The sequence below is a fragment of the Lathyrus oleraceus genome, chromosome 4, assembly GCF_024323335.1.
Source record: "Lathyrus oleraceus cultivar Zhongwan6 chromosome 4, CAAS_Psat_ZW6_1.0, whole genome shotgun sequence".
In the NCBI taxonomy this organism is placed as follows: Eukaryota; Viridiplantae; Streptophyta; class Magnoliopsida; order Fabales; family Fabaceae; genus Lathyrus; species Lathyrus oleraceus.
Window position 1 is genome coordinate 379,817,059 of NC_066582.1, and position 27,188 is coordinate 379,844,246.

General features: G+C 38.4%; 1 protein-coding gene and 1 non-coding gene across 2 annotated transcripts in view; both read left to right on the forward strand.

Annotated features, from left to right (window-relative positions):
- Positions 1-27,188, forward strand: part of LOC127137622 (uncharacterized) — a 76,825-nt gene that overhangs the window by 7,481 nt on the left and 42,156 nt on the right. The gene's annotated exons all lie outside the window — the stretch shown is intronic.
- LOC127077350 (small nucleolar RNA R71) lies at positions 11,882-11,988 on the forward strand. The gene has a single exon (XR_007787181.1). It is a non-coding gene; the product is annotated as a small nucleolar RNA R71 (small nucleolar RNA).

Sequence of the window (27,188 nt, forward strand, 5' to 3'; positions counted from 1 at the left end):
AGCCAGGGAGGAAATCCACTATTAGTAGTATTAATTCAGACCTTAAACCAACTATTTAATCCTATCACTTAATACCTACCCAATGCAATTTCAATCTTACACTAAGATCAGAGTTCCTACTCACTCCCCCTCAATCACCTCAGTGATTACAACCTCTAATTAAGTTTAAAGATAATAGTGAAGTCACACTTCAAACAACTCTTGATTGTGCTTAACAACTTTAATCAAGATACACAGCACTCACGCTTAAAAGCTTAGAGTGGCACAACACTTACAACTCAATGAACACCCTAGTCCAATGCAATCATCTAGGTGATAATTGCTTGGCTCACAAGATACACCTAATACAAGACACACAAAAATACAGCAGTGAAGTATGATGGAACAATAAAATCTTCACGCCAAAAAACCCCGAGTTCTGAATGAAGAATTGTCATCCTTTTATATTGCAACACTTGGGCCTTGTACTTGTATTTCCTAAAATTAAGGTTAAGCAAGTTAACCTAATTTCCACATATTAGGGTACTAACAAATATGCTATTTGTTAGGTTCATTAATTGTAGCTTAGTTGTTAGTTTCCTGGATTTTAGCCTAGCTGTTGGATTCCTGAAAAATAGCCTGAGAAAAATACTGAAACAGAAAAACTAACCATCCTACCATTTAGCATATGCTGTCAGGAATGAATGTCACAACATTCAGTTTGACGTCCAGAACATAGACCATATGCTAAGTCTGTTATTTTTCTGAAAACAGACTGTACAAAGTGTTGTACTGTAAAAGACCAACCAGTCTATACTTTAGTATCAGTTTACAGTAATAAATGTCAAAACATCCAATTTGACATTTACAGAATGGGCCTTATGCCAGGTCTGTTATCCTCCTGAAGAACAGACTGAGATACATACTGAACTGTAGCAGAAAACCAACCTGCCTATTATTCAGTATATGCTGACAATGATGAATGTCATAACATCCTGTTTGACATTCAGACAGTAGGTCTTATGCCAGGTCTGTTATTCCATTGATAAACAGATTGAAATTAAATACTGAGTTATAGCAGACAACCAACTGTTCTACACCTCAGTATATGCTGTCAGGGATGAATATCATTACATCTAGTTTGACATTCAGTAAATCCTATATTAGCTAAACCTGCAGCATACTACTCAAGTATGTCATGACATCAGTCAAGACATCAGAGTACAGTTAGATGTTCTAACACAAAAATGCAGCCAATCAAATATCTCCACAGCATGTCATGACATCAGTCAAGACATTAGAGTCCAGCTAGTGTTTTAACATAAAATGCAGCCAATCAAACATCTACAAACTCCCCCTTTGGCAAATTTTTGGCTAAAACAACTTGGTATCACAACAGAGTTCACAGCAGCGGAAAACACACATCTAGCAGGAAAAAAAACTAGCTAATACACTCGGAGCAGCTACACACTCAACACATATAGAAGTTAAATAAAAACTTCTAACAGCAGCACACACACAGAAGTTAAATAAAAACTTCTAACAGCAGCACACATAGAAGTGGAACATCAACTGCAGCACAACCTCTGGATTAGAGGATCTTCAATATCTGTTTAATTTGTTGTCCTGGGGCATCACAGGTGTTACTCCCCCTTTTTGTCAAAAATGTTATCGAAGCAACACCATAAATTACAGACCAAAATAAATAAAATTACACATACTTGTCAGAAACACAATCTTGATTTTACTTCACAGTTTCAATCAAGAATACCCCCTCTTGATCTTGCTTTACAGCTTTGATCAAGACATCACCCACTTGATCTTGCTTCACAGCTTTGATCAAGTAGTCACACACTCTTGCTTTACAGCAGGTACACCCATATCAGATGCCATGACTTTGAGTCTGACATCTTGAACCACTCCTGCATGAACGCTTTCTTGAAGTCCAGCAGGCACATAGGTTGTCTCATGTTAGGATATCCCCTTAACATCTTGTTACCACACTTGCAGCAAGTAACATAGCTGTGATCTGTTGTCCAGTCATAACACACTTTCAATTGTTTAATAGGTTGAGAAATTAAACAGTACATCCCAAACATCATTGGTTGCTATAAATCCTCAGAAAGGCATATTCCCAATTTGCCCCTTAAGTTTTCAAACTGAGTAGCATCCAGAGCCTTTGTGAATATGTCAGCAAGTTGTAGTTCAGTGGCTACATGTTCCAAGGTAATCACTTTGTCTTCCACCAAATCTCTGATGAAGTGATGTCTAATGTCAATATGTTTGGTCCTGCTGTGTTGGATGGGATTCTTGGAAATATTGATGGCACTGAGATTGTCACAGAACAATGTCATGACATTCTAAGAGACATTGTACTCAGTAGGCATCTGTTTCATCCACACCAGTTGGGAACAACTGCTTCCAGCTGCTATGTACTCAGCCTCTGCAGTGGACAGTGATACACAATGCTGTTTCTTGCTGAACCATGATATGAGATTGTTTCCCAAGAAGAAACATCCTCCTGATGTGCTTTTTCTATCATCAGCACTCCCAGCCCAATCAACATCACAATACCCAGATAAGACAAGCTCAGAGCCATGAGAGTATAGCATACCATAGTCACAAGTCCCATTGACATACTTGAGAATCCTCTTGACTTGATTTAAGTGGCTCACTTTGGGTTCTGTTTGGTATCTAACACACACTCTAACTGCATAGGAAATATCAGGTCTACTTGCAGTTAGATATAGTAGACTACCTATCATGCTCCTATACAAGCATTGATCAACACTGGGACCTCCTTCATCTTTGGTTAATTTTAAATGAGTAGGTGCAGGAGTTCTTTTGTGTCTAGCATTATCCATACCAAACTTCTTAACTAGGTTTTTGGCATATTTGCTTTGGGAGAGAAACATAGAATCCTCCATTTGGTTAACTTGCATTCCAAGAAAATAAGTCAATTCCCCAACTAGACTCATTTCAAACTCAGATTGCATCTGGTGAACAAAATGTTTCACCATTTGCTCTGACATTCCACCAAAGACAATATCATCCACATAAATTTGGGCAATCATGATTTTGCCATCTTCATCCTTCACAAACAGGGTCTTATCTATCCCTCCTTTCCTGTACCCATGAGAGGTCAGAAATTCAGTCAACCTTTCATACCAAGCTCTAGGAGCTTGCTTCAACCCATACAAAGCTTTCCTCAACTTGTACACATGTTTAGGCAGGTTAGGATCACATAACCCTTTAGGTTGTTCCACATAGACTTCCTCATTCAAGTAGCCATTTAAAAAGGAACTCTTCACATCCATTTGGAACAATTTGAACTTCAGATGCAGGCTACACCTAACAGCAATCTGATTGACTCAAGTCTAGCAACAGGTGCAAACGTCTCATCAAAATCAACCCCTTCAACTTGAGTATATCCTTGTGCCACTAGTCTTGCTTTATTCCTAGTGATTACTCCTTTCTCATCAGACTTGTTCTTGTAAATCCACTTGGTACCAATGATCTTAGTCCCTTCAGGTCGTGGAACTAACTCCCATACTTCATTCCGTTTAAACTGCTCCAGTTCGTCTTGCATGGCATTGATCCAATATTCATCAATCAGGGCTTCTTTCACATTTTTTGGTTCAACCTTGGATACAAAACAGGAATTTGAGCCATTCTCCCTTGATCTGGTAGTCACACCACTATTGGGATCCCCTATGATAAGATCCTTGGGGTGGTCCTTCTGAATTCTGATAGAAGGCACTTTGTTGGATGCATCTACCTCACATTCAGGAGGAGTCTCCTGTACCTCTTCGGACTTGACTGGAATGTCTGTTGACGTATCAAGGAATGTTCCAACATCCTCTATGACATTGATTCCTTCCTCTTTATCATCCACAATAACATTTATGGATTCCATCAGAACATTGGTCCTGTAGTTGAACACTCTGTAGGCTCTACTGTTAGTTGAGTATCCTAGGAATATACCCTCATCACTTTTGGGATCCATTTTCCTTCTCTGTTCACGATCTGTAAGAATTTAACACTTGCTTCCAAAGATATGAAAGTACTTCACAGTGGGTTTTCTGTCTTTCCATATTTCATACAGAGTGGATGATCGCGACTTTATGAGTCTATTGGGGTATTAACTGCAAGTGCACAGTCTAATCGCGTAGTTTTAAAAGATATCGATCCCACAGGGACTTAATGAATCAATATACCGTTTTTCTAAGGTTACTTCGTAAAGCTAAGGCGGATGATACTTTGATGATTAGGGGAAAAAATAAAACTAAAATCGGATCTAGATTAAATACCAAATAACGCGGATATCGGTATGTAGTTCGTCGTAATTAGGGAATCAAATCTTCGTTGGTTTTTAGTTTTAAAATAAGTCTTTTCAGTAGACACTATTGATTAAAAGTCTTTTCTCAAACTCTTGCTCTGTTGAATCAGACTATGACTTTATATTAACGTACGCTCTCACTATTTAGTTAAATCTAAAATCACTTTTTGAAAACAATAGAATCTATAGAAACTCTTTTTATTAAAATACTAACTGTTTAAACACCCTCGTTTCAAACTCTCGCTCTGTTGACTTAGATTATATGATTAAACTTAAATGCTTAACTCTCGTCCTCACATTTAACCTTTAAAAATACTTTTTGAAAATGATTAGAATTAAATTAACTCTAAAAATTGCTTTCGCCCTGATTTAAAGTTAATGTCCAATTTACACTGTCCAGTTAAAAGCTCAAACCGTCGTTCTATTGATTTTAACTTCTTTATGTCTTTTACTCTCGTACAAAAACTTTGGTATTAACTCTGTAAATTGAGACCATAAAAAGAGTGACTATATTTTTAAATAAATTTAAACCAACTCAATTTTGTTTCCTTTATTCCGCTTACATTACATACCGATATCTAAATTAATTAGCCGGACATGCTAAACAGGCCTAAACAATTATTATGCCTAAATACAGCCATATCAGACAAACAATATTGATAAACAGGAATACAGAGCATATATAAATTAAAACAATAAATTAATGAACCTGTAAAATTAATAGAAATCTTGGTTGTTCCCTAACTTCGATGCTTGAACACTCCACCACAAACCGGTTGGATTTGTTCTTCACAATCTTCGATCAGACAGAAAAATAAAAACGAAGGAATAAAATACTATGACCTAACGTAAGGTTAGATCCAGTACAAACTACACAATAGTTTCCGGTGTAGAAACTAGTGTGAAAGAAAATAAATTCAATGCTTTGGAAATTAACTAGAAAATAATAGAAAAGAAAAGGAAATAAAAAATGCTAAGAAAGTAGAATGCTGGAAAATATATTGCTGTAAAAGCTTGCACGGCGGAAAAAGATGTGTGTACGGCAGGGCTCCACTTAAGGTCTATTTATATTCACCCATTTAGTAACCGTTTCCCAAAAGTTCCTTCAGTAGGTTTTGTAGCGTGTCAACGAGTCAGAGGAAGAATAGGAGAGAACGTGCTTCTGTTACGCGTCAAAGCCAAAAAAATAGGAGTGGGGGTGTGACGTCCGTCACACCATGTGTTACGCTCGTAACACTAAGCAGAGGGGCGTGACGCTCGTCACACCATGTGTGGCGGTCGTCACAGCGCTTCAGCGCTTCTCCTTGTAGTTGTGGGCTGGGCTTTAGTCGAACGCTTTTCCTAGAGAATCCTCTTTTTGCACCCCCTTTTCTTTCTTTTTCACATATGCTTCAAATAATGTTACCTGAAATAAATAGAAGGAAAATACCAAGTAATAACGAATAATATAAAATAAATCGAATCAAATAATAATATAATTTAATTCAATCGAGTCCAAAAATGTGATATAGTTTCATGTTATCAAACTCCCCCATACTTAGACTTTTGCTTGTCCTCAAGCAAGATACAATATAGAAGTCGTTTTAAAATATTAGCCAGATGAAATTTCTAAATACACATCAATTTGTAATAGGTTGAAAGTAAAGCTCGTTTAGAAATAACCTGAGCTTAATCTTAACATCAACAACTACCGTTACAACATCAGATAACCCCACCTTATGCAAACCAGTTCGAGCCACGCTATTATAGCTATCCTAGTTCTTTTACTCTTATTTCACCCGTTTTCATTCTAGCGAAATCACATTAAGCCCTTTATCTTTTCGCGCACATAGTGGAGTAACCGGTTAGCGATTCTGATCCCCTTTTAGCTAGAAGTTCTGGTACATAAGTTGGATAACTTAGTTATTTAGTCCATTGCAAATTGCGGGGGATCGGATCGTAGTCCGCCCTACCAAGTTCAGCACCAGAAACCGCTGAACCAACTCACAATGGATCGTTCATACAATGTTTTTGTAGGGTCCGCAACCTTTGGATTAAATGATCGGGTAAGGATCACCTAACTTAATTAGTGCATTTCCTGATTTTTAATATATTGTTTTGGGAATCATTCACTTATATTCATCGGCTCTCCACGTAGTTTGCTATTAAGATGGTGCCGACTTCTCGTATAAACTACTCGGGGTTACTATAAAACTAAAAGTTCAAGGAATTGGTATAATAGGTACTTAGCCTGATCTAACATGTTGAGGTTTTTAGAGCGTTGGGGCGGTAATAATTTTGTCTTAATTTCACTCAAGGTTTATACAATAAGCAACCTTTATACTTATCGAGTGTGTTAAATTTTTGTTATGGCTCAAGAAAATTGAGGGGAGTGGATAATAAAGATTTTTCACACTAGGGACTCGACTTAAAATAAATATATATATATTTTTTTATAAGTTAATAAAAGGGAAATAACAATGAAAGGGAAATAACATACTTGAAAGAGGAATGTTGAAAGAGAAATAATCATAACAGAAACAAAGTTTTTCCCCCCCACACTTAAATGAAACATTGTCCCCAATGTTTTAAAGAAAAACGAAAAGAAAGGAAAAATAAATAAATATGCTCAAGGAAAAGAAAAACAAGAATTTAGTCAGGATTTGGCCAGATGCCAAAAGAAGAAAAGAAGAAAAGTTTTATAAAATAAATTAAATGAAGAATGAATACTGAATAAAATCAAAAGAATAATCAAAGAAAAGAAAAAATAGTAAAAATTTGTGGGTTGTCTCCCACGAAGCGCTTTGTTTAATGTCGCAAGCACGACATAAAACTATTAAATGTTAATCTATAAATTTAGGAGACAATACGTCTAAGTGTAGGACTCGCGAGTCTTCATTGTTTTCATCATAGTGATAATGTTTCAGACGCTTCCCGTTTACGATAAATGCTTCAATAGATTTTCCCTTAATTTCCACAGCCCCACTAGGAAAGACATTAGTGACTTGGAAAGGGCCTGACCATCTAGAGCATAGTTTTCCTGGGAATAACTTAAGTCTAGAGTTAAACAATAGGACTACATCGCCTTGTTTGAAAGTTTTCCTTGATATGCGTTTATCATGCCATTTTTTCTTTCTTTCCTTGTAGATTCTGGCATTTTTGTATGCGTCTTGTCTAAGTTCCTCTAATTCGTTTATATCAAGAATTCGCTTTTCACTGGCGGCCTTATAGTTTACATTTAAATTTTTAATAGCCCAATAGGCCTTATGTTCTAAATCTACTGGGAGGTGGCAAGATTTACCATAAATAAGCCTAAATGGGGTTGTTCCTATGGGAGTTTTGTAAGCGGTTCGATATGCCCATAAAGCTTCGGGTAATTTTGATGACTAGTCTTTCCTCGAGGTGGCGACTGTTTTTTCCAATATCTGTTTAATTTCTCTGTTAGACACTTCCACTTGTCCACTGGTTTGCGGATGGTAAGGTGTCGCTACTCGATATTTTACATCATACTTAAACAATAATTTTTCGAGTATCTTAGATATGAAATGCGATCCACCATCACTGACGACTATTCTTGGGACACCAAATCTTGGAAAGATTATATTCTTAAAGAGTCAAGTTACTACTCGTGTGTCGTTTGTTGGAGAAGCTATAGCTTCAATCCATTTTGATACGTAGTCAACCGCTACGAGTATGTACTTGTTACCGAAAGAAGGTGGGAAAGGTCCCATGAAATCTATTCCCCACACGTCGAAAATTTCTACTTCCAAAATGCCTTTTTGTGGCATCTCGTCACGTCTAGATATGTTTCCTGTGCATTGACACCTATCACATTTCTTGACAGCAGCATGCACATCCTTCCATATGTTTGGCCAATAAAGCCCGACTTGTAGGATTTTAGAGCAGGTCTTGGATGTACTTGCGTGTCCACCATAAGGAGCGGAATGACAATGTTGGATTATACTTTCTATCTCTTCTTCAGGTATACCGCGACGGAAAATACCATCGGGGCCTCTTTTGAAAAGTAAAGGGTCATCCCAGTAATAATGTTTTATGTCATGGAAGAATCGTTTCTTTTGTTGGTAGGATAAATCAAGTGGAACCACTCCGGCGGCTAAATAATTCACAAAATCAGCGTACCATGGTGTAACGCATACAGCCAAGGTGGTCTCTACCTGTTCATCAACTCTATTTTCTTCCAAATTAGCTATAAGTTTATCGTACGGGAAGTCATCGTTGATTGATGTTCTTTCCAGTTCCAGGTTTTCAAGTCTAGAAAGGTGATCTGCTACTACGTTTTCAGTTCCTTTTTTATCTTTGGTTTCCAAATCAAATTATTGTAACAACAAGATCCACCTTAGGAGTCTAGGTTTAGCGTCTTTTTTTGTTAAGAGGTACTTAATGGCAGCGTGGTCAGTGTAAACGATTATTTTAGCTCCGACCAAGTAAGAACGAAATTTATCTAGTGCTAAAAGTTCTTTCTCGGTCGTGGCGTAATTCATTTGCGCTTCATCTAGGGTTCTACTTGCATAATATATGACGTGAAGTTTTTTATCCTTTCGTTGTCCTAAAACAGCGCCTACGGCGTAGTCACTTGCGTCACACATTATTTCGAATGGTTCATTCCAATCCGGAGTCTACATTATGGGCGCGGAGATCAATGCTTGTTTAAGTGTTTGAAATGCTTCTAAACATTTATTGTCGAAGGTGAATTCAGCGTCTTTCATTAATAATCCGGTTAAAGGTTTAGTTATTTTAGAGAAATCTTTAATGAATCGTCGGTAGAAACCGGCATGTCCTAAGAAGCTTCGTACTTCTCTCACAGTTTTCGGAGGTTGAAGGTTTTCGATTACTTCCATTTTGGCTTTGTCTACTTCAATTCCTCTATTTGATATGATGTGTCCTAAAACAATTCCTTCTTGTACCATAAAGTGACATTTTTCCCAATTAAGTACTAGGTTTACTTTTACACATGGTTCTAGAACTCTTTCTAGGTTTTCAAGACATTCTTCGAAACTTTGCCCGCATACGGAAAAGTCATCCATAAAGACTTCCATGATGTTTTCGAGAAAATCGGCGAATATTGCCATCATGCACCTTTGGAAGGTTGTAGGAGCATTGCACAAGCCAAACAACATTCATCGATAAGCGAAGGTACCAAAAGGACACGTGAACGTTGTCTTTTCTTGGTCATCAGGATGAATTGGTATTTGAAAGAAGCCTGAGTAACCGTCCAGATAGCAGAAATGAGAATGCTTGGCTAATCGTTCTAACATCTGGTCTATGAATGGTAAAGGAAAATGATCTTTTCGGGTTGCTTTGTTTAGCTTCCTATAGTCAATGCACATTCTCCATCCCGATTCGATTCGTTTGGTTATAGTTTCTCCTTTTTCATTTTCGATCACGGTTATACCCCCTTTCTTTGGTACTACGTGTACAGGGCTAACCCATTTGCTATCAGATATAGGATATATGATACCTGCCTCTAATAACTTCGTTACTTCCTTCTTCACTACCTCACTCAGGATCGGATTTAGTCTCCTCTGATGTTCCCTAGAAGTTTTACAGTCTTCTTCTAGCATGATGCGGTGCATACAAATAGAAGGAGTTATCCCTTTAAGATCGGTGATGTTGTATCCTAGTGCGGTTGGATATTTTCTTAAGATATGTAGGAGTTTTTCAGTTTCGAGTTTTCCTAGGTCTGCATTGACTATCACTGGTCGTTCAAGTTCTGAATCTAGGAATTCATATCTCAAATTTTTGGGAAGTGTTTTCAGGTCGAGGGTTGGTTTCTTAAGGCATTGCGTAGGATCCGATGTTGTTGCTAAACATTGGTTCAGTCTGTCTTCTACACAATAGTCAGACAATTTGTCATTTTCTAATTCTGTTTCTTTTATGCATTCATCGATGATATCCATGAAGTAACATGTGTCATCTATTGCAGGTGCTTTCCAAAATTTGGAAAGAATGAACTCAATTTTCTCTTCTCCTACTTCGATAGTGATTCGTCCTCGTTTTACGTCTATGATAGCACCGGCGGTTGCTAAGAAGGGTCTTCCCAATATAATGGGGGTAACTTCATCTTCTCTTATGTCCATAATTATAAAATCGGTGGGAATGTAGAATTGACCTATGCGCACGGGAACGTTTTCAAGAATTCCTACGGGATATCTAACGGAACGATCTGCTAATTGCACAAACATTTTAGTTGGTCTTAATTCTCCCATTTCAAGTCTCTTGCATATGGACAAGGGCATAACACTGATACCGGCTCCTAAATCGCATAGAGCTTTGTCTATGACAAATTTTCCTATGTGACAGGGTATAGAGAAACTACCAGGATCTTTAAGTTTAGGAGGCATATTTTGGATTATCGCGCTGCACTCAGCAGTGAGTGTAACGGTTTCGCTATCTTCAAGTTTCCTTTTATTAGAAAGAATTTCTTATAAGAACTTAGCATATGAGGGCATTTGTGTAATAGCTTCTGTAAAAGGAATGGTGATGTTTAATTGTTTCAGTAGGTCAACAAATTTTTTAAATTGGCCCGTGTCTTTGGATTTAATTAGCCTTTGAGGATAAGGGATAGGTGGTTTGTAAGGCGGTGGAGGTACATAAGGTTCTTTCTTTTCTACGGTTTCCTTATTACTCTCTTCCTTTTCCTTAGGTTTACTTTCTTCCTCAGTTGACTTTTTAGAGTTTTGGTTCTCAATCCTTGGGTCAGACGGTCCTTCTACCTCTGTTCCACTTCTTAATATAATTGCATGAGCGTGGCTTTTCGGGTTAGGTTGAGGTTGTCCAGGAAATGTACTAATTGGGGCAGCAATAGGCGCTTGTTGTTGAGCTACTTGCGAGATTTGTGTTTCCAGCATTTTGTTATGGGTAGCCAGGGCATCTACTTTACTTGCTAGTTGTTTTATCTGTTCGCTAGTGTGTACATTCTGGTTTAAGAACTCTTTATTCGTTTGCTGTTGAGAAGCTATGAAGTTCTCCATCATGATTTCCAAGTTGGATTTCCTAGGAACGTTATTGTTAGACGTAGATGGGGTCGGCTTTTGATATCCGGGAGGTATAGTTGGGGCTTGACTGGGAGCTTGACCTGGTGCGTATAAAGCATTATTACTCTTATATGAAAAATTAGGATGGTTCTTCCAGTTTGAGTTATAGGTATGCGAGTAGGGATTTCCTTGAGCATAGTTCACTTGCTCTGCTTGGATTCCTGTTAGGAGTTGACAATCTAAAGGAGTGTGACCTTGGATTCCACAGACTTCGCAATTTTAAGTTACGGCAACCACGGTGGCTGGAGGTGATACATTTAAACTTTCAATTTTCTGGGCAAGAGCATCCACTTTTGCATTAACATGATCAAGGCTACTTATCTCGTACATGCCTCCTTTTGTTTGAGGTTTTTCTACCATTGTTCGAACGCTTCCACACTGATAATGGTTTTGGGCCATGCTCTCAATAAGTTGATAAGCGTTAGCGTAAGGTTTATCCATAAGCGCACCACCGGCGGCGGCGTCTATTGTTAACCTTGTGTTGTACAAGAGACCATTATAGAAGGTATGAATTACTAACCAGTCCTCTAAACCATGGTGTGGACAAAGTCTCATCATGTCTTTGTATCTTTCCCAAGCTTCGAAAAGAGACTCGTTATCTTTCTGCTTAAATCCATTTATCTGGGCTCTTAACATAGCTGTTTTGCTTGGAGGAAAATATCGGGCAAGAAAGACTTTCTTCAAATCATTCCATGTGGTGACTGAGTTGGAAGGAAGAGACTGAAGCCATCTTCTAGCTTTATCTCTTAACAAGAAAGGAAAGAGACGAAGTCGAATTGCCTCTGAAGTGACACCATTAGCTTTAACAGTATCAGCGTATTGGACAAATACGGATAAATGAAGGTTTGGATCCTCGGTAGGATTTCCAGAGAATTGATTTTGTTGCACTTCCTGCAACATTGAAGGTTTAAGTTCGAAGTTGTTTGCTTCGATTGCGGGTGGAGCAATACTCAAATGCGGCTCATCTTACGATGGAGCGGCGTAATCTCGAAGAGCACGAGCTGGTTCTGCCATCTCGGGTATCGGCGAAGGAAGGAGATTTTTGAGATCAGGAATTTCGATTGGAGGAAGATTGTTTGCAGCACGATACTCCCGAATTCGTCGTAAGACTCAGAGATATCGTTCAACGTCGTTGATTCGTAAGTAGTACGGTTTGCCTTGTGAGCGAGTGTGTGGCATACAAATCAACGAAAGACAAGGGAAAAATAAAAATTGCCTTAGTCTGTACAGCGTAACAGAAGAGTTACGATATCGACTAAATAAAAGTCCCCGGCAACGGCGCCAAAAACTTGATCTCGGCTTTATGAGTCTATTGGGGTATTAATTGCAAGTGCACAGTCTAATCGCGTAGTTTTAAAAGATATCGATCCCACATGGACTTAATGAATCGATATACCGTTTTTCTAAGGTTACTTCGTAAAGCTAAGGCGGATTATACTTTGATGATTAGGGGAAAAAATAAAACTAAAATCGGATCTAGATTAAATACCAAATAACGCGGATATCGGTATGTAGTTCGTCGTAATTAGGGAATCAAATCTTCGTTGGTTTTTAGTTTTAAAATAAGTCTTTTCAGTAGACACTATTGATTAAAAGTCTTTTCTCAAACTCTCGCTCTGTTGAATCAGACTATGACTTTATATTAACGTACGCTCTCACTATTTAGTTAAATCTAAAATCACTTTTTGAAAACAATAGAATCTATAGAAACTCTTTTTCTTAAAATACTAACCGTTTAAACACCCTCGTCTCAAACTCTCGCTCTGTTGACTTAGATTATATGATTAAACTTAAATGCTTAACTCTCGTCCTCACATTTAACCTTTAAAAATACTTTTTGAAAATGATTAGAATTAAATTAACTCTAAAAATTGCTTTCGCCCTGATTTAATGTTAATGTCCAATTTACACTGTCCAGTTAAAAGCTCAAACCGCCGTTCTATTGATTTTAACTTCTTTATGTCTTTTACTCTCGTACAAAAATTTTGGTATTAACTCTGTAAATTGAGACCATAAAAAGAGTGACTATATTTTTAAATAAATTTGAGCCAACTCAGTTTTGATTCCTTATTCCGCTTACTTTACATACCGATATCTAAATTAATTAGCCAGACATGCTAAACAAGCCTAAACAATTATTATGCCTAAATACAGCCATATAAGACAAACAATATTGATAAACAGGAGTACAGAGCATATATAAATTAAAACAATAAATTAATGAACCTGTAAAATTAATAGAAATCTTGGTTGTTCCCTAACTTCGATGCTTGAACACTCCACCACAAACCGGTTGGATTTGTTCTTCACAATCTTCGATCAGACAGAAAAATAAAAACGAAGGAATAAAATACTATGACCTAACGTAAGGTTAGATCCAGTACAAACTACACAATAGTTTCCGGTGTAGAAACTAGTGTGAAAGAAAATAAATTCAATGCTTTGGAAATTAACTAGAAAAGAATAGAAAAGAAAAGGAAATAAAAAATGCTAAGAAAGTAGAATGCTGGAAAATATATTGCTGTAAAAGCTTGCACGGCAAAAAAAGGTGTGTGTACGGCAGGGCACCACTTAAGGTCTATTTATATTCATCCATTTAGTAACCGTTTCCCAAAAGTTCCTTCAGTAGGTTTTCTAGCGTGTCAACGAGTCAGAGGAAGAATAGGAGAGAACGTGCTTCTGTTACGCGTCAAAGCCAAAAAAATAGGAGTGGGGGTGTGACGTCCGTCACACCATGTGTTACGCTCGTAACACTAAGCAGAGGGGCGTGACGCTCGTCACACCATGTGTGGCGGTCGTCACAGCGCTTCAACGCTTCTCCTTGTAGTTATGGGTTGGGCTTTAGTGGAACGCTTTTCCTAGAGAATCCTCTTTTTGCACCCCCTTTTCTTTCTTTTTCACATATGCTTCAAATAATATTACCTGAAATAAATAGAAGGAAAATACCAAGTAATATCGAATAATATAAAATAAATCGAATCAAATAATAATATAATTTAATTAAATCGAGTCCAAAAATGTGATAAAGTTTCATGTTATCAGTGGAAGAGGTTCCTTTTCTCAAGGTAACTCTATTGTGAACATAGCAAGCTGTATTCATAGCTTCGGCCCAAAAGTGCATAGGAAGCTTCTTTGCATGAATCATTGCCCTGGCAGATTCTTGAATAGTTCTGTTTTTCCTTTCAAATATCCAATTTTGCTGAGGAGTTATAGGAGAGGAAAACTCATGACTTATCCCTTCAGATGAGCAAAACTCATCAAACTTGGAATTCTTAAACTCCGTCCCATGGTCACTCTTAATTCGGACAACACAACTGTACTTTTCCCTTTGAAGTCTGATGCACAGTTCTTTGAAGACATCAAATGCATCTAACTTTTCTCTGATGAAGTTTATCCAAGTGTATCTGGAATGGTCATGAACAACCACATAGGCATACCTCTTTCCACCCAGACTTTTAACCTGCATAGGTCCCATTAAGTCCATGTGCAAAAGTTCCAGAGTTTTGGATGTTGTAGGATGTCCCAGCTTAGGATGTGACATCTTGGTTTGCTTGCCAACCTGGCATTCTCCACAAACTCTTCCTTCATCAATAAGCAGCTTTGGGATTCCTCTAACTGCTTCCTTGGATATGATCTTTTTCATTCCCCTTAAATGGAGATGACCAAGACGTCTATGCCACATCTTCACCTCTTATTCTTCCTTGGCTGAGGAGCAAATTATGGAGTAGTTTGAGACTTTAGGTTCCCACAAATAACAGTTATCTTTGGATCTGGATCCTCTCATAACTTCCTGATTATCTCCATTCGTCACAACACATAGCTCCTTAGTGAACTGAACATAGAACCCTTGATCACACAGTTGGCTTATGCTGATGAGATTAGTAGTTAGTCCTTTTACTAACAGCACATTATTCAGTTCTGGAACTCCAGAGCTGTCCAACTTACCCACACCTTTGATTTTTCCTTTAGTACCATCACCAAAGGTCACATAACTGGTAGTGTGAGGTTGTATATCCACCAATAAATTCTCCATACCAGTCATATGTCTTGAGCAACCACTATCAAAGTACTAATCTTCTCTGGTAGATGCCCTTGGAGCTGTGTGAGCTAACCTAGCAAACCATTGTCGTTTCTTGATGGGGGTATTATGCTTATATGCCTTATGCTTAGGTCTGACATGAGGGGCTTGGTTAGGATAACCATGCAGCCTGTAGCAGAAGGCTTTTATATGACCAAACCTACCACAGTAGTGACATCTCCATCTCTGAAATTTCTTCTTCTGATGGTTACTCATCCTGGTTCCCTGATGTTGAGACATTGGATGTGACTTCTGCTTGAATTTCTGAACTTCAGCCTTTGAGCGTTTGAGTTCAGCTGAGGATTTCTTCACAAAGCCTAAACCAGACATGGTTCCTGACTTTTGTCCCACCTTTAGAATCTCTTCCGAGGTGTCAGTTCCTTTATTTATCATTCTGATGGATTTTGTCATTTGATCTAGCTTGGAGGTCAGCAAGGTTATCTCACCATTTAGACCATCTATGACTGTCAGATGCTTCTGTTTCTCATCCTCCAGCTCCTTGATGAGTTTCTTCTGCCTTTCTCCTTGTACACGCACTTCTGCACTTTTGACACATAGCTCTTTATATGATGCAACAATTTCATCAAAGGTCAGTTCATCTCCACTTGAGTCATCATCAGTGGCACAAACACTAGTTAGTGCAGTGACATGTTTAGCAGATTCTCCTTCAGATTCACTCTCAGAATCTCCTTCAGACCATGTGATAGATAGCCCTTTCTTTTGCATCTTGAGGTAAGTAGGACATTCAGCTCTAACGTGTCCAAAACCTTCACATCCATGACACTGGATTTCCTTGCCTTGGTTGAACTTTTCTTCAGAAGTTGATCTTTTCCTGTTGTCAGACGAGATGTTCTTGACATTTGGTCTACCCTTTTGATCAATCTTCTTTACGAACTTGTTGAACTGTCTCCCAAGCATGGCTATGGCTTCTGATATGCTTTCATCACCTCCAGTACTTCCTGCTTCTGAATCCTCTTCAGTATTTGATACAAAAGCTACGCTTTTGTTCTTCTTTTCAACATTCTCACACAAGCCCATTTCAAAAGTTTGGAGAGAACCAATAAGCTCATCCACCTTCATATTGCAGATATCCTGAGCCTCTTCTATAGCAGTGACCTTCACGGAAAATCTCTTAGGTAATGACTTGATAATCATTCTTACCAGTTTCTCTTCAGCCATTTTCTCACCTAAGCCACCAGAAGTGTTGGCAATTTCAAGAATATTCATGTGGAAGTCATGAATAGTCTCATCCTCTTTCATCCTCAGATTTTCAAACTTGGTGGTCAACATCTGAAGTTTAGACATCCTCACCTTGGAGGTACCTTCATGAGTTATCTTGAGGGTGTCCCAAACTTCTTTGGCCAGCTCACAGTGATGCACCAGTCTGAAGATGTTCTTACTTATTCCATTGAACAGTGCATTCAAGGCCTTAGAGTTTCCAAGGGCTAAAGCCTCTTGCTCCTTGTCCCACTCTTCTTCTGGAATTTGCATAGTGATTCCATCTTTACCTGTCTTCGTTGGATATTCCCATCCTTTGTTGACAGCTCTCCAGACTTTGCTATCTAGAGACCTCAAGAAGGCTATCATACGAGGCTTCCAGTCATCATAGTTAGAACCATCCAGCATGGGTGGTCTATTTGAGTATCCTACATCCTTGTCCATGATACTAGAAAGTAACTTCCCTAGATCTCACCCAGAAATTAACAGGCAGAGTGCCTGCTCTGATGCGAATTGAAATTCTAGTTAACAGACTTTCGATGTCACACGGGATGTTATGACATCCAATTTTGCAGAGACAAGAATTATGCAGAACTTAAAAAGTAAGTGCAGTAAATAACACAAGGAATTGTTTACCCAGTTCAGTGTCACACACACCTACGTCTGGGGGCTACCAAGCCAGGGAGGAAATCCACTATTAGTAGTATTAATTCAGACCTTAAACCAACTGTTTAATCCTATCACTTAATACCTACCCAATGCAATTTCAATCTTACACTAAGATCAGAGTTCCTACTCACTCCCCCTCAATCACCTCAGTGATTACAACCTCTAATTAAGTTTAAAGATAATAGTGAAGTCACACTTCAAACAACTCTTGATTGTGCTTAACAACTTTAATCAAGATACACAGCACTCACGCTTAAAAGCTTAGAGTGACACAACACTTACAACTCAATGAACACCCTAGTCCAATGCAATCATCTAGGTGATAATTGCTTGGCTCACAAGATACACCTAATACAAGACACACAAAAATACAGCAGTGAAAGTATGATGGAACAATATAATCTTCACGCCTAAAAACCCCGAGTTCTGAATGAAGGATTGCCATCCTTTTATATTGCAGCACTTGGGCCTTGTACTTGTATTTCCTAAAATTAAGATTAAGCAAGTTAACCTAATTTCCACATATTAGGGTACTAACAAATATGCTATTTGTTAGGTTCATTAATTGTAGCTTAGTTGTTAGTTTCCTGGATTTTAGCACAGCTGTTGGATTCCTGAAAAATAGCCTGAGAAAAATACTGAAACAAAAAAACTAACCATCCTACCATTTAGCATATGCTGTTAGGAATGAATGTCACAACATTCAGTTTGACGTCCAGAACATAGACCATATGCTAAGTCTGTTATTTTTCTGAAAACAGACTGTACAAAGTGTTGTACTGTAAAAGACCAACCAGTCTATACTTTAGTATCAGCTTACAGTAATAAATGTCAAAACATCCAATTTGACATTTACAAAATGGGCCTTATGCCAGGTCTGTTATCCTCCTGAAGAATAGACTGAGATACATACTAAACTGTAGCAGAAAACCAACCTGCCTATTATTCAGTATATGCTGACAATGATGAATGTCATAACATCCAGTTTGACATTCAGACAGTAGGCCTTATGCCAGGTATGTTATTCCCTTGATAAACAGACTGAAATTAAATACTGAGTTATAGTAGACAACCAACTGTTCTACACCTCAGTATCTGCTGTGAGGGATGAATATCATTACATCTAGTTTGACATTCAATAAATCCTATACTAGCTAAACCTGCAGCATACTACTCAAGTATGTCATGACATCAGTCAAGACATCAGAGTACAGTTAGATGTTCTAACACAAAAATGTAGCCAATCAAACATCTTCACAGCATGTCATGACATCAGTCAAGACATTAGAGTCCAGCTAGTGTTTTAACATAAAATGCAGCCAATCAAACATCTACAATATCATGTTCATCTCCTTTGATTCCACCTCTATCAGGAATGTCGGGCCAAACAAATTCAAGAACCCTAGCTCTTAAATCCTAAATTAAATGAACACATGGAGGAATCAAAGCCTCTCTTGTTAGGGATTTAATTCCTCAAGTCAAAAACTACATACTAGTAACTCAAGCAAGGAGAAATGGAAGAGGAGAGGCTTACCTTCGGGGTAGCGGCTTGCTCTGGTGAAATGTACGAAAGAGATTACGAAAAATATCAAAGGCTCAAGTTAGCTCGCTACAGTAACCTCCCTTACTTTTTTATGTAAATTTCTTCTTCAACCTCTTAGTTGGTTGGAAATTCAATGTGAGGTTGTGTTGTTGTTGTGTTTCTGATGTGTGAACGTAGAGAGAATATGAGAGGTTCAAAGGTCAACTATTTAGAGCTTCAAACATTGAAGCTCTAACAACAATGAGTCGCCACCGCGCTTTTATTGTTTCCAAGGAAAAAGGAAAAGTACGAACAAAACCCCAAAGTAAGAAGTTTTCCAATCAAAACTAATAAAATGTCAGAGATTACAGGTAAGGGGGTTGGTTACACAGAGGGAAGGTGTTAGCACCCAAAGTGTCATAGGTACTCATAGGGATCCCTTTTTTGTGTGCATATGTATTTTGTACAAAATGATGTTTACAAACAAACAGAATGGGGGGGGGGGGGGGGTGAGAAAAGAATTCATTAATTATATTTTTGTGTTTGAGAAGACCTTCAGACTTGTGCCTACGTACCAACATAAAAATGAGGGATCAAAACCTCGTAGTTCATGATACAAATTTCAAAGTCGATGCATTGTTTTTAACAAAAAATCAAGTTTGAATGGCACACAGGCCTAAAAATGGTTTGAATGAGTTAGTTCTTTTTGGCTTTTTGAAAGTTTAAGTCAAGTATAATTAAGTTTATTTACAAGTTTGATTAAGAAAAGAAGTTTGAAAATGCAATGGTATAAGGCCAAAGTTTCTAGTTTGCAAAGTGATCAAAGTTTAAAACAAAACTAGTTCAAGCAAAGAAGAATTTTTAAAAGAAGGGAGAGATTTTGAAATCAAAGAAGTGGGGAGGAGATGAAGAGACTAATCCTATGCACAAATTAAAAGTTAAGAGTTGAAAAGATTTGACCAATGCGTAGCAATCCAATAGACAAGAATGTCAAGCAATCCTAAATTCCCTTGGATATTAGAATCAAGCCACAAACAATGCAAACAATATTATCTTGAAGAGCAAGACATCAAATAAAGATAGCCCCATACAAGCCTTAGCCACTCCAAGATGTCTTTTTAAACTCGCCCATGTAGCAGATGAATTCCACAAGTCACAGGTTCAAAATAACAACTTCACAATGATCATGTTGCAGATGAACTCAAAGGGATCTTCAATGATGTATCAGATGAAGTTTCAAATGGGAAGCACTGGGTTTCACAACAGTTGGCATTGGCCAAGTCCTTTAGCATAGGAATGTTGCCTAAATTCTAAGTCCAATTGGTCCAAAATCAAGCCAACAGTCCACACAATAGTCTTTTAGGATTTTTTGTTTCTTATTATGTACATTAATGGTCAAAGACCATACAAACAAGCAAAATATACACAAACAAGATATATCACACAATATGGTCTAAATGGACTGAAATTCTGGTATCAGATATAAGATGTCGAAGGTAATGTCACGACACTAATATCTGTTAATACACAATGGATAATAAAACAGAATTGAAAAGCAATCAACACAAGCAATTGTTAACCCAGTTCGGTGCAACTCACCTACGTCTGGGGGCTACCAAGCCAGGAAGGAAATTCACTATAATAGAATTAGTTCAAAGACTATCCGTACACTTCAACAAGTTATAGTCTTTCTCACCTAATCTCTACCCGTGCAATTTCTACCTAAGCACTCTTAGATATGAGAACCCACTCACTTCTCTTACAATCACAAATCCGTGATCTTAAACAACAATCCCTTGTGAAAAGAAAATACTTTTCAATTACAATATTCTTGATTTTACTTCACAGTTTCAATCAAGAAGACACACTTTTGATCTTGCTTCAAAGCTTTGATCAAGAACACAAATCAGTCCAATTCAATCATCTATGGATGACTTGAATGACCTACAGACACAAACCCTAACTCTCTCTCTAAATTTCGCTCAGTATTGGTTGTGTGTTCAAACAGGTTTTCTGAGTCCCTTTTTATAGAACCATTGGACAACTTGAAAACCCTAAATATATTTTCCAATTAAATCTTTTCATATCAGCTGTAAAGATCTCCTTGGAAAATAAACAAATTTGGTTGATATCCCTGATAGATTGCGCCAGCTAGCCATATCTTCAATCAACCAATGATTGCCACTAATTGTGCAATCACAAAACACCAGACGTTCATACTGAATGTTCTGTGTACAGGATGTCATGACGTCGGGTCTGACATCTGGAAAAATCCTGCATAATCCAGTTTCCTTTTATAGCAGGTACAGCCATATCAGTTACCATGACAATGAGTATGTCAACTGAAACAATCCTGCAGCATATGTCTTCCATATAATCTCCAGCAGGTACAACCAATATCAGAAGCCTTGTCTTTGTATGTGGCATTCTGAAACAATCATGCTTTGCATATCTTCTTTAACTCCAGCAGGTACATAGGATATCTCATGTTAAGACATCACACATAACACCTTGTGAACACTCTTTGTTTTACCAAAATTGCTGCCAACACTTAGAATCAACAAACTCCCCCTTTGGCAAATTTTGGCTAAAACATATATCTGTCCTTTTTGTTCACCAGGCAAACTATCAGCAGTTAAACCATTAAACAGTAGTTTAATCAGCAGCAGAATCAAAAACAATTACTAGCTATGGCTACTAGTAATACACACATGCACAAGGGTACTTCTCCTCCCCCTAAAACTGTGCAACAATCAACAGAATTACTAGTTATGGATGCAACTAGTAAGACACACAAATGCACAATACAATAGAATACTTCTTCTCCCCCTAAATCTGTGCATTCACCAATCACAGCTACTGTAACTCCAGCACCTGTACCAGCCAGAATGTCATACTGACATCTGCTATAACATCAACACCTGTGCACTTCTTCATCAACACCTGTGCACCTCTTCCAATAATAGTTGTACTTCTGTTCAGCCATAACCAACTTCCATATCAAGCACTTCTCCCCCTTTTTAGTCAAAATTGACCAAAGGTGACCAATCAGACAAAATAAATGTCTATTAGTCTAGCAGAGAAAGTTTAAAACAGATGTTATAACATTAAGCATGTTAAAACAAAAATTCAGGAAGTACACAACATCATTATACACAGCAGGCAGCTGAGATAATGAACAAATCCAAGGAACTCATTAAGAGCCCTAAATATTACAAAAACAGGCATCATAAGGACTGCCACAAAATACAAAAAAAACAGAAGGAACATCAGCTTTCCCAACAACAACAACTTCCACCATCCCTTCCAGCACCCCTCCAAGCCTCCAATACATGCAGGAACCATTAATCAGAAGAAGAAGTATCTCCTTCACCTTCATCTTCATCTTCAGCTACACCTTCAGAGTCTTCCAAGTTTCCAGAACTGGACTGAGATTTAGGTCTTGCATTTGAATCCTTATCGGCGTTTTCTGTGTCTTCCCTTTCCAGGCTGTAGATGAGAACTTCTAAAGCTTCTTTTCTGGCCTTGGCCACCCTTATACCATTGTCCAATTCTTTGCAGGTCTCTTTTAGTTGGTCAATCAGGCTTCCTTTAGCTGTAGACTCCCTTCTGGCAGATGTCATGACATCATTGACATGACTTCCCTCAAACAACTTATAATGAATGGACAGAGGAGTTTTTCTCCTGCTTGGAATATCACTTGTACTCAGGATTCCTGGTTGTTGACTCAGGATGATCCCACAGATGATAGATGGGAATGCAATGGGCAACTTTACAGCATTGGAGGAGGCATGTCTGATGGTTTGAGCAAACACAAACTTCCCAAAATTATAGTTTATCTTAGTTCCAATGGCATGAATGATCCTCCCAAGAGCAATGGAGATGGTAGAAATGTGATTAGTAGGTACCCAATTTGCAGAACCAATCTTATGCAAGATGGCATACTTGACAGTTAGTCTACTAGCTGAAAGGTGTTTTCTACTGGGCCATTCCTTAACTTGGCCAACTGTAATCATCCTACAAATCTCATTATCTGTGGCCTCTAGATCCACCCCTCCATCAGTTCCTCTCCCCAGGAACTTGTTGATGATGGTTGGTGAAAGTTTCACACACTTGTCCCTAACAATCACTTTGCAGATCTCCCTGCTGCTTTTTCCATAACTCTCATCAGGAATGTTTACAATGAATTCTTTGACTAGCCCTTCATAGCATTGAGGCAGAGCAGTCACAGTTTTCATAAGACCAGCTACCTTGATTAATTCCATTACTTCCTTCACTTCAACAGTCTCTTCCCCCAATTCTCTTTCAACTGCTACCCTTCTTTGAGTGATAAACCTCCATTTGTCTAGGTGCTCAACAGCTACTTTGTTGGAAGACTTCTTTTCAGCCTTTCTTTTGTCAGAGGAGATGTCTGGAACATCGTCTTCAACATCCTCATTAGATTCATAACTGTCACTGTCTTTCTTCTTCCTGACCTCTACTTTACTCCAAGATTTGGAGGGACCTATACCAGCAACCCTTTTCTCTTTCCTACCTGTCCTTATCTCAGCCCTACTCTTCCTCTTCCTCAGTCTATTAGCTACACTTGTTTTCACAAGACTGACCAACGTGTCATCTTCTTCCTCAGACCCTTCTTCCTCAATGTTCTGAGTAGTATCAGGGGAATACTAGGTAAGCTTTTTCCAAGAGAACACAAACCCTCAGCAGCTACTTCCTTTTCTGTTTTAGATGAGTTTTCATCTTTCTCAGCTTGGCTTTCTACCTCAGGTTAGGGTTCCCTTCTGGACAGAGGGGTAAAAGTGTCCTTAACTCCATGCTCTTCGTTCAGTATGCTAGTAACTAGGTTTCTTATGATGCGATCAGTAGAGTGCATGTCCTCTTTATCAGGTGATTTTTCAGGAGTGTTACCTTGCTTAGCTTTAGCCATGGAAGGTGAGCTTGGAACGTTACCTGGTATCATACGCAGAGGAGTTACTTCCATCACATCTTCATCTAAAAATTCTATGGAGGAAGTTCTAGTATGAAAGGATTTTGAGCTAGATGTAGACGGATGTTGAGACATGTTGTTGAACTTTTGAGAAAACTTTCTTTGCCCTAGCAGAGGTTCTTTGAGGAGTTTGATTGTGTTCAGGCAAAGTGTGCTATTTTCAATACTAAGAGATGGTTCATTAGTAATGTGGCTTTTTCTTTTTATTGGGCAGCCAATATTCTTGTTTCCTTTTCCACTCCTCATTAATTGCCATATTTTCTCAAGAAAACACGCCCCTAATTTTCCCTTTTCCTCATGCAAGTCCTTTGCAGTCAGGTTGTCATAATACAATGTCATAGCATCGAGTGTAACATTGTAAATAATTCTCAGCAATTTCATCCACCCTGGTTGAGCATTGTTGTTTTCAACTGACATAGTTCCTTGTGTCTCAGTTCCAGCAAGGCTCTTACTGACTTCAGTCTTCATACCACCAGTCATGTGTTCAGGTGTTTGTGCCATCAATACCTTTTCTTCCTTGGGGTTAGCTATTAGCACCCTTAAATGACACTTTTCTTTTCCCTTGATGATTCTTCTTGCAACTGTACTCATCTTAGAGGGGTTATCCATTTGAGAGCTCCACATGTAGCAGTTGTTGTTGGTCCTGATTCCTTTCATAATTACTCCACTGTCTTTGTTCATAATCAGACATTCAGTTTCAATGAAGATGATACTCAGACCTTGATCCCCTAGCTGACTGATGCTTATTAGATTTGAAGTCAAGCCCTTGACCAGAAGAATATTGTCAAGTTTAGGAGCTCCAGGACATTCAAGCTTGTCTATCCCCTTTATTTCACCTTTAGCTCCATCACCAAAGGTAACATAGCTTAAGTCATGAGGGTGAAGATCAGTTATCAAGTCTGAGTTCCCAGTTATGTGTCTAGAGCATCCACTATCAAAATACCATTCTTCTTTGAGAGCCATTAGACTTGTGACATTAGTCTTAGGAACCCATTGCTTTTTGTTGATAGGCCTGTAATATTTGGGTCTGGGTTGATAGTGGATCTGTTGATGCCCATGGCTAGGATAACCATACAACTTATAACAGGAAGACTTAGAGTGTCCAGCTTTCCCACAGTAATGGCATCTCCATCTTTGGTGTTTGCCATACTGCTGTCTTCTCTTCTGTTGTTGCTGATGAAGGTGGGTAGGGTAACCATACAACTTATAGCAGAAGGCCCTTGAGTGTCCAAATTTCCCACAGTACTGACATCTTCATCTTTGGTGTTTGTATTTTTGTTGTTCTTTCTTCTGATGGTGTGACATATGATGTGACATCTTGGAACTCCTCTTACTATTGCTGCATTTAGGTTTAACTTGAGGTTTGCAGCCAGTGTAGCTACTTTCAGCCTTGGTTTTATGGTACCCTAATCCAGATTCGACTCCTATGACTTGTCCAGTCTGAAGAATCTTGTCTAAGGAGTCAGATCCATTGTTCAGCATCCTTACATACTTAGTTGTTTCTTCTAGTTTTGAGTTTAAGAGCACAACTTCAGTCTTTAGCTTGAGGATAGTTTCCACATGTTCTGCTTTTTCTTTCTCCAGTTGGACTATATTCTGGCTCTCAACTTGTTGATCTTCTTCTAGATTGACCTTTAGAGCCACAACTTCTGTTTTCAATTTGGAGATGGTTTCCAAGAATTCTACCTTCTCATTCTCAAGTTGAGTTATGTCCTTTTCTTGATTTAAAGACTGTTTGTATCAGTTCAACACTTTTCTGACACAGTTCTCTGTAGGTAGAGGCCAATTCCTCAAAGGTTACTTCACCATCACTTGACTCTTCATCAGATTCACATCTTCCTGTCAAAGCAGTCACAAGATTTGCACCCTCTTCAGTGTCACTCTCATCAGACCATGTGGCAGCAAGGCTCATCTTCTGTTTCTTAAGGTAGGTCCCACATTCAGACCTGATGTGTCCATACCCTTCACATTCATAGCACTGAACCTCTTTTCCTTCTTTGGGCTTCTCATCTGCTCTTGCTTTTCTTCCAGCATTGTTGGATTTACTAATGTTAGACGAGATGTTCTTAACATTTGCCTTGGATCTGACATCCATTTTCTTTAGCAGTCTATTAAACTGTCTTCCCTGCATTGCAACTTCATTGGCCCATTCTTTATCCATATCTTGACTGTTTTCCTCTTCTGTTTTGGAAACAAAGGCAATACTCTTGGTTTTCTTTTCAGTTCCCTCAGTCAATCCCATCTCAAAAGTTTGGAGGGAGCCAATTAACTCATCTACCCTCATGTTGGAGATGTCTTGAGACTCTTCTATGGCAGTTACCTTCATAGCAGATCTCTTGGGGAGTGACCTGAGAATTTTTCTTACCATTTTTTTATCTGTCATCTTTTCTCCCAGGGCTCCTGAGGCATTAGCAACTTCAAGGATACTCATGTGAAATTCATGAATATTCTCTTCTTCTTTCATCCTTATATTTTCAAACTTGGAGGTGAGCAGCTGAAGTCTAGACATCTTAACCCTAGAGGTGCCTTTATGAGTGGTCTTGAGAATGTCCCAAGCCTCTTTGGCAACTTCACAGTTATTTATCACCCTGAAAATATTCCTGTCCACTCCATTGAAGATGGCATTCAAGGCTTTTGAATTTCCAAGGGCAAGATCATCCTCTTCCTTGGACCATTGTTCTTCAGGCTTCTTCTCTGTGGTGGCTACTCCTTCTTTAGTAATGACAGGATGCACCCAACCTGTTAGCACAGCTTTCCACGCCTTGTTATCAAGGGATTTTAAAAAGGCTACCATTCTTGGTTTCCAATAGTCATAGTTAGAACCATCCAAAATAGGTGGCCTATGAACAGATCCTCCATCCCTCTCCATTGTACCAGAAAGTATTCTCCCTAGATCTCACCCAGAGCCAGAGCAGAATGCCTGCTCTGATACCAATTGAAATTCTGGTATCAGATATAAGATGTCGAAGGTAATGTCATGACACTAATATCTGTTAATACACAATGGATAATAAAACAGAATTGAAAAGCAATCAACACAAGCAATTGTTAACCCAGTTCGGTGCAACTCACCTACGTCTGGGGGCTACAAAGCCAGGAAGGAAATTCACTATAATAGAATTAGTTCAAAGACTATCCGTACACTTCAACAAGTTACAGTCTTTCTCACCTAATCTCTATCCGTGCAATTTCTACCTAAGCACTCTTAGATATGAGAACCCACTCACTTCCCTTACAATCACAAACTCGTGATCTTAAACAACAATCCCTTGTGAAAAGAAAATACTTTTCAATTACAATATTCTTGATTTTACTTCACAGTTTCAATCAAGAAGACACACTCTTGATCTTGCTTCAAAGCT